We start from the raw sequence: 7109 nt of genomic DNA on the forward strand, positions 1-7109 counted from the left end.
CTCAACATCAATAGTGACCAAGTAGCAACCTTCAATATTCTCTAAACTCGCCAAAATACCAATAAGTTCTCCACTATCCCTTAAAAAGGAACGATTGTTCTTCACTATCGGTTGTAAAAATGAATCTATGTATTCTCCGACTCGAGAGAAAATAGAATTAATCCCACTCACAATGGGTCTACCAGGGGGTGTTTTTTTATTTTTATGTAATTTGGGTAGGTAGTATATAGTAGGAATTCTTGGATTATTAATACATAAATATCTCGCCTCTTTCTCGTTTAAGACTCCTAAGTCTTTACCTTTATTAATCAGCAGTTTTAATTCACCCTTCAATCTTTTAGTAGGGTTTGATGCAAGAATTTTATATGTATCTTCAACTTTAAGAAATCTATCCATCTCAAGTTCATAATCTTTTTTATTTAAGATAACAATGCTACCACCCTTATCAGCCCCTCTAATAACAATCTCTTTTCTTTTTTCTAAATCTTTAATACCTTGTCCGAGTTCTTTTGAAGTATAATATCTCTTTTTAAGATTCATATCTTTAATTTCAGTCTCAACCATTTTTTTAAAAACATCTAAATATTCATTCCCTGTATTTTTGGGATTAAACGTAGAAGAATTCTTCAGATTACTATGCATGTAGACCTTTGCAGGTACTTTACTGATCCCTTCTTTCTTATTATCTTTATTTTTCTCAAAATTTTTTTTTTATATTCAACTTTCTAACGAACTTTTGCAGATCGATAAAAACATCGAATTTACTTACATTTTTTCTGGGTATATATTTTAGCCCTAAATCTAAAACTTTTAGCTCTTTTTCAGTAAAACAAACATCACTTAAATTAAAAATTCCAGTGCCTATAGATCTCTTTTCCTTTTCTTTTCGTTTTCGTTTACCTCCTCTTTTTCCTCTATACCTCCTCCATTGTTTTTCATACCATATGTACCTCTTTGATTCCATCCCCTGTAATTGGGATTGTAATATCTCATCTCTGGGTCCCATCCTCTGCTCGGGTCCTGAAAACCCCCTCTATTGAAAAAATTACCCTGAAAACCTCCTCTCTGAAACCAATTACCTCTAGCTCTCCCCGCTCTCCTATAATTGAAGGTCCCTCTATATACCCTTCCTTTTCCTTCATAATAAGGTCTATGAGTGGGATTATTCAATTCGAGGGTATTCATATCATTTTCATGAAATTTTATCTTTTGTTTTTCTTGGGGAGCATTGGGAGTTTTTTTCTTAACCGAATTTGTATTGACTGTGACTTTTTCTGGTGTAGATTGTCGAGAATCAACTTCTTCAATACTCAAATTTTCTTGCCATTTGTAAACTTTATTACTTTTATAGTCATCTGTATCTCTGTTATATTTTTTTACTTTTTTATTTTTAGTATCTTGATCAATTTTTGTAATGTATTGTTGAACTACATCTGATCTCTCTTTATATTCAGTAGTGTCCACAAAGGGCAACATAATATCTTTAAGTTCTTTAATCTTTGATTCTACTTTCCTCAATTTCACCTGTCTCCTTTTTATGATTAACTCCAAAAGTTTACTCTCACAGTGGTTGAAAAAACAAAACCATTCTTCCATCAAATCCTTATCCTCTAATCCATCATTAGCAGGTATATCCCATCTAAGTCTTCTAGGTGTAATTTTCTCTTTTAAATATAATTCCAAAGTGTTCACATCCCACCAAATACGAATCTGTTTTTCTAACAAGTGCTTTAAATTTTTAAAATTATCTTCCAATTTCACTCCATTTTTTCCCCCTATAGGGTTAAATACTTCAACTAAATCCACCTTTCTTTTTTCCATATACCCAAAGATATCCATGGCAGCTCTTCTTAATCACTTCAAAAAAGTTACAACCAATACCAAATTAAAAAAGAAGAAAAAAGCGCCACTTACAAAAAACACCAAAGTGTCAGCATGCTCTCATGGAGGTATGAGACAGAGTGGAGAAGTTCATCATAAGAGCTTGGGCTGCAAAGTTGTTTGGCTGTGATTATTATCTGGAAGTATCTGAAACATCACCATATCTATTTGGACATCGGGTTCATTGCTCCCAGAGCACAAGCGCTGTTGCTGGTTTATAATCTGACCAGCCATTAGCTCTGGTGAGTTCATTTAATCTCCTTTGGTGGTGGATTTCTCACAATTGGTTCAAGTCACTGAAGATATATATATTTTTTTGGACACTAATTTATGTTTGGACACTCTAATTTATTTAAAACACTAATGTTTTTTGGATGATGACATACACTTTTGTATAAGTTTGTTATTAGCGCATACCTTTTAATTTGGATTATTGTTGCCAAAATTTATTTTGGGTGGGATCTGCTGCTGACACTTTGGTGTTTTTTGTAAGTGGCGCTTTTTTCTTCTTTTTTAATTTGGTATTAATTACTGAATAGGAACTACTTTAACCTGACATTTACAATGAATTGGCACAGGAACACTATCACTTTTCTTGATTTACAAATTTGTAAAGATACTACCAGCTGTCTGGCCACTAAATTGTTTCGGAAAGAAACAGCTGGAAATACCATACTTCACGTGAATAGCTTTCATCCTTCAGCTTTGGTAAAAAGCATACCTTTTGCACAACACATTCGCCTACAGCATAATTTTACGTATTTAGAGGACTTTAAATATCAAGCCAGTCTCTTAAGACATCGTCTCCTCACGCGGGGTTATAGTAGGACTCTGTTACGTAAAGCTTACAATAAGGCATTGGCCAAGCATAGAACAACCTTATTATACCCACACTCAAATCCAAGGCGGAACATCCAACTGTCAGATTTATAACACAATATTATGCACAACATCAGGAATTATGTGAAGTATTACAACATCATTGGCACCTCCTGTGGGAGGATTCTATATTACATAAGTATATCAAAGATTATCCTGAGTTGGTGTTTTGAAAAGAAATCTCTATCAAAGATAAAGTGATATCAAGCCACTACGTACCAAGAACTGATTTTTCTACACTTCCAAAAGGCATATTTGCCTGCGGTAAATGCACATATTGTCCTTGGGTACAGACTGGCGTACATTTTACTTTACCTAATGAAGAGATTTTGATTCCAAAATGTCATGCTAACTGTACAACTAGGGGAGTAATATCTCATGACATGCACTTGTGGGGCTTACTATGTAGGTAAAACCATACGTCAGTTTAACCAGAGAATACATGATCATGTCTATTACTCATTCAATGCCAAAATGCTTACCCCCATTCGCCATCATTTGGGACTCTATCACAAATTTTATACTACGCATGCCAGATTCATTGTATTGGAGGTAGTTACGAAAAACCCACATGGAGGCAATTGGGATAAAAAAATCCTCTGCAGAGAAACAATGTGGATCAAATGCCTTACCACAGTAAATCTACATATTGGTCTCCATGATTGATACATCTTTTCAAGCACAGAGGTAAATTCTTCTTATGAATTTGGGCCCATGCCGTAGTACCCGTGTTTCAGTGGGATACTAGCCAATTTATATTTATATATTATGGGGGGTTTTTTAGGCATTAGTAACCCTGATGTGGCTGGACTATTATACGAAGGTTGTAGACCACCAACCTGCACTTCTGATTGACAATATTTACCTGCTGATCATCTGGGGAGTTTTGTGGGGGGTTTTCACCTGCTCATAGTCTGGTTTATACACCCCCACACCCGACAGTGGATGCTACCCTTCCTTGTTGGTCTGGAGGAACCTGGTTCTATTTGCGCTGGGAAGTCTATTGTCACACAATGCACACTGGCTAATTATGTAAGTGTTTATAAATGTTTCCTATGCTGTATTTTTGTCTAAATTCATATATATGCATATTGCTTAAGTTTGTTTTTCATTCTCAGATGCATTGCTATCCCCTGAAGAAGCGACTTCAGTCACGAAACATGTTGGGCGTCTGTTGCACAGCTTGAATATTCCCTACCTTCTGAAAGGAATATACTGTCCTCCCCATCTGTATTCAACACTCCTGTTGGAACCAGTTTGTTATGGTTGGTTGGTTGTGCGAAATCAGCTGTGGTTTAAGTTTACAATGTAATCTTAACTATATACAAGACATATTTTAGAGGTGAGATGTGAACGAAGGAACATTGATTTTACCTTTTGTGCCTAAAAAGTCTACTCAATATCTTTTTCTCCATTACTATTGGTGCATGGTACTCTCTTTCCTTTGTTGACTTTACATAGGGGTACAAGACAGGGGTGTCCATTGTCCCTGTTTCTGTTTGTGATTGCAACAGAGCCCCCAGCCTTACATTTAAGACAATCCCCGTAATTCCGGGTATTACTATAGGCAACACCACTGATAAATTTGGACTTTATGCAGATGACATTATCCTATACATCCAGACTCTATTACTTTATTAGATGCTGCTATGCACATAATTGACTGTGTTGGTAGCTCATTTGGTCTAAAGTGGCAGGCATTGGCCTTAATGTCTCTCTGTCCCCAGCCCTCAGACTCTACCATTTCAGTGTTGCCACTTAATGTGGTCTCAGCTTTTAAATGTTTAGGAATCATAATAATGGTGACACCCTCTGCAGCTTTAGAAGCTAATGTGTCTCCCCTTTTGAAATATGTACAACAAACATTGACTATATGGTCTAAACTTCCATTATAAGTAGCAGGCTGGATCAATTTGATTAAGATGATTCTTTTGCCCAAGTGTCTGTATATTCTAATGCACTCACCAGTAATTGTCCATAAGAGAGTTTTCAAAACACTGAATTCCTTGTTTACCACATTTGTCTGTGGGAATTCCAGGCATAAACTGGCACTCTCTACCTTACAGAGACCTAAGACTGATTGTCAGGGATGCAGGCATCCAGCAAGGGTGATCAGATCAGTGGGTTGCACCTTAAGGCATCAAGAACCAGACTGAATAAGGTTAAAATAAGTTTACTGAGACAAATAACAGACTTCCAACATTAGTAAATCATAAACAATGCAAGGTACTGGGAGCAGGAAGCAGGATACAGGCAGCAGGTCACAGGAGCAGGTTTCAGGGCAAGGTACAAGGATCAGTAACAAGGATCAAGCTCAGGCAGGGACATGGCTTGCAGCAAGAATACTGAAGCACTGAACCTCAGTTATGGGCAGGATTATATACCTCCCAGCAGCCAACGTCAGGTGCAGCCTAATTACTTCAACAGCCCAGCTGCTGGGAGACACCTGATGATGACCACCAGTCATAAGTCCTGACCAGTGGTGTATTTAGATTTTGTGCTGCCCTAGGCAACACAAAAATGTTGCACCCCCCCAATGAGAGAGCAAGAGAGTTCAATAAGTGTATGTATGTATATAAGATTATCTCTCGCTCTCTCTCTTGCTCTTCTCTCTTTCCCTCTCTCTTTCTACCTCTCTCCCTCTTTCTTTCTCTCACTCTTCTCTCTCTCCCCTCTCTCTTCCTTCTTTCTCTCTCTCTCTCCATTTTTTCTCTCTCTTCCCTCTCCCTTTCTCTTTCTTCCCTCTCTTTCTCTACCCCCCCTCTCTCTCTCTTCCCTCTCTCTCCCCCCCTCTATCTCTTCCCTCTCTCTTTCTCTCATCCCTCTCTTTCTCTCTCTATCTTCTCTCTCTCTCTCTTCTCTCTCTCTTCCCTCCCTTTCTCTTCCCTTTCTCCCCTCTCTCTATTATCTCTTTCTCTCTTCCCTCTCTCTCTCTTCCCTCCCTCTCTCTTCCCTCGCTTTCTTCCCCCCTCTCTCTATTCCCTCTCTCTTTTTCTCTCTTCCCCCTCTCTCCTCTCTCTCTCTTCCCTCTCTCTTTCTCTCTTCCTTCTCTCTATTTCCTCTCTCTCTCTTCTCTCTTTCAGATTGTATGGGACTGCACACACACACAGTATGATTCCCCCACCACCACCACCTCCTCCAAGAGTTGGTAATATCTGGAAAGCAGGAAATGTGGGCAGGGGTTATTAATCATACATTTGTGCAGTCCCATATGATCTGTCAGTAATCGTGTATCATGTGCTGGATGGACAACAGGAGGGAGAGCCCAGAGAACACAACACAGTTCACCTCCTCCTGGCTCTTTCATCTCCACTACTTCTCCTCTCCCTGCTCCAGGCTGTCCCCTGGTCTGGCTCTGAGTGAGGGGCAGGGGAAGGAGCTCAGCCAAGAGCGGCCACTCAGGAGCACCAGGGCACCCCCTTCATCTGGCCAGCTCTGTCTCTCCCTCAAGCAGCAGAAAGCCGGTGGGAGGGAGAGGGGAAGAAACCTCAAATTGACTTTCAGCTGCTGGAGGGAGATATACACAGTGCATCCTGCTGAAATTGCTCTCCCACCGATCCTCCTGCTGTCTGGGCCACCTACAGGAGTATAGATGATACCACTCTGATGGCGGCCCTGCATGGCTCTGTCCGCCACTGCTCAACAGGTCCCTTCTTCTGGGGGGGCATCGGTGCCCCCTTAAAAATTGCCGCCCTAGGCAAACGCCTTGTTTGCCTCATGGTAGATATACCCCTGGTTCTGACACTGATGTCGGTATGGCTTTGACAGATTTACCTGTACTATTTTGCCAGGAAATGGAAACACCTCCATCCCTGGGTGTCCACTGATCTACCACTGGGGCAGAAGCACATATTCTTTTGGTTCTACAGATATCGAATTTCCTGGTAGTTCTTGCTAGGTCAGTTTGGAGAGAAACTAGGAAACTAACTAAATACACAGACACTCCTTTGGAATCTCATTTATCGGACAACCCTGCCTTTCCATACTTTGTAGAGATACAGGATACTGTATTCTGGAATATGTATACGCTAATGACATCATACAGTTATTTGATTATATATGCAGACGTTTTGATATAGCCCATAGTGCGTTATCTACAACTAAGACACACACTTCAAACTCAATTTGGCAACCATAACTCCTCTATTTCTACATTCCCCTTAATTGGGATACTCTGATCGCAGGGCCTAAAGGGATTCATCTCTGCTCTATATACCCACCTACTAAATCTTAAAATATGTATAGCACCACTCTTGGCTATGGCACGATGGTAAGAGATTTGTCCAGATTTAACAAATGAAGATTGGGAAGAGGCCTGTGCATCCCATTTAATGGCCTCTCTGACAGTT

The sequence above is a fragment of the Staurois parvus genome, unplaced genomic scaffold (genome assembly GCF_062004578.1).
Source record: "Staurois parvus isolate SC_StPar_1 unplaced genomic scaffold, SC_StPar_1.0 ptg000007l, whole genome shotgun sequence".
Lineage (NCBI taxonomy): Eukaryota > Metazoa > Chordata > Amphibia > Anura > Ranidae > Staurois > Staurois parvus.